The following is a 2,096-nucleotide window of genomic DNA, read 5'->3' on the forward strand; positions in this document are numbered from 1 at the left end:
TGGGATGGTTCTTTTACTGTGTCGTATCAGCCAGATGGGTATTTCTTTTCACAGTTTTCGTTAAAGTTTGTTCTAGAGGCATGGTCTAGAACACTATTTTCCATATGTTTATCATTTTTCTTGTTATAGTTTCATTATAATCATTAGTTTTGTTATTGTTGACTTTCAGATATTTAATGTTATGTTTGTGATTGCCGTGGAAGTGTCTGACATCTTGCTAGAAGACTTTCTGGTCACAATATTTCTGCACTGGGGAGTTGATCGTATTCTTTTATTGCAGGTTTTGTTATTATCTTGCTTTACATTAAGGTCTACTGGAGGTTTTCCCAATGTTGGTTGAACATATGTCCAGCAACAGGAGATGGCGTAAGATACAGTATTGATGAAACTTATCTATCAATATACCTATCTAAATGTCGCTCTATCAGTCTATCAATCTAACTATCTATCTATCTATATATCTATCTATCTTTATCTGACAGTCAACAATAATAGAATCGTTGATATATGAAGTATAACAATGTCCTCTCAATGGCAATTATCTCACCAGAATCTTCTAGAACCTTCCAGAAAACTATGAACTCTGCAGGCAAGGAGGGAGGAATGGTCTCCGGCTATTGATAAAACCATATTATTCCATATATATGTTTATATAAACATATTCATGTATATATATGAATGTATATATATAACGTACAGAATAATGCTGCTATCATCAGTATCGAAGAAAACTGAAAAGATGAGGTCCCACCGAGATTCGAACTCGGATTGCTGGATCCAGAGTCCAGAGTGCTAACCCTTACACCATGGGACCTGATAAGAAAAGATGTGATTTCATCTAAATGTTTTACATATAATCAACCAGAGGCCATTCCTCCCTCCCTGCCTGCAGGGTTCAAGGTTTTCTAGAAGGTTCTCGAAGATTCTGGTAAGATCATTACCTTTGAGAGGTCGTCGTTAGGTGACAGTCAGGTTCACTCTATGGTTGGTGTTTGTAGTTGGTTGTCCGAGGATGTTGTTATACTTGATCAATTTTGTAATTGTTGACTTTCAGGTAGGAAGTACTCATTTACCATGCATCCTTGTACTCACAACAACCTTATGAGTCACTTCAAGATTTATCTTCACTACAACTTTATCTTCACTACACCATTAAGGTTGAAGTCAATGGTCACATTCACTACAATCTCAACACGACTGGTCTTATACCTAACCCATATTATCACTACATCCATGTACATGTATTTCTTGCAGAATAACGCAGATATCAATGATTTCTGTGAAAATTGACATATACAGCCTTACGTATCTATCGATCTATCTAATTTCTGTTTTTTACCTCTCTATCTATCTATCTATCTATCTATCTATCTATCTTTCTAAATCAGAAAGTCAACAACAATATCATTAATGAAACGTATAACTACATCCTCTCAATGGCAGTTCCTACCCAGAATCTTCGAGAACCTTCTAGAAAACCTTGAACCCTGCAGGCAGGGAGGGAGGAATGGCCTCTGGTTGATTATATGTAAAACAGATGAAATCACATCTTTTCTTATCAGGTCTCATGGTGTAAGGGTTAGCACTCTGGACTCTAAATCCAGCAATCCGAGTTCGAATTTCGTTGGGACCTCACCTTATCAGTTTTCTTAGAAACTGATGATGGAACTGAGCCATATAGTTGACCTTCGATGGACATATATTTCTCATGGCGCACCATTTTCCTTAAGTATGAAGATCTCACGGCAGAGAGGAAACGTGTGGTATTCAAAATCAAAAGCCGCAATTGCCCTCATGGTAATGGTCGACATGTTTGCAGACAGATGACACAGACATGTGAGAAGTTAGACAAATGTGGACGTTCCTGGTTGCTGTATAGCCTAGGTTTATTATCACCTGTAATGAAGGAGAAATGTTGCATCCTAGCCTAACCTAGCCTTATTTAGGCTAGGTTAGGCTAGGATGAATAGGGTCCATAACGTAACAGAGCTGGGAAATGCATCATATCGGATCTGTATTTGTGCAAAATGGCGCAAGTTTTTGGAATTGATTTACGCAATGCCGGAGAGAATCCACCTCCACCAGAAATAATGTCT

At 37.8% G+C, this 2,096-nt stretch overlaps 1 non-coding gene across 1 annotated transcript; it reads right to left on the reverse strand.

Moving 5' to 3' along the window:
• Positions 1–742: 742 nt before the first annotated feature.
• Positions 743–814, reverse strand: TRNAQ-CUG (transfer RNA glutamine (anticodon CUG)). The gene has a single exon. It is a non-coding gene; the product is annotated as a tRNA-Gln (tRNA).
• Positions 815–2,096: the final 1,282 nt, after the last annotated feature.

Source organism: Panulirus ornatus, chromosome 5 (assembly GCF_036320965.1).
Source record: "Panulirus ornatus isolate Po-2019 chromosome 5, ASM3632096v1, whole genome shotgun sequence".
In the NCBI taxonomy this organism is placed as follows: domain Eukaryota; kingdom Metazoa; phylum Arthropoda; class Malacostraca; order Decapoda; family Palinuridae; genus Panulirus; species Panulirus ornatus.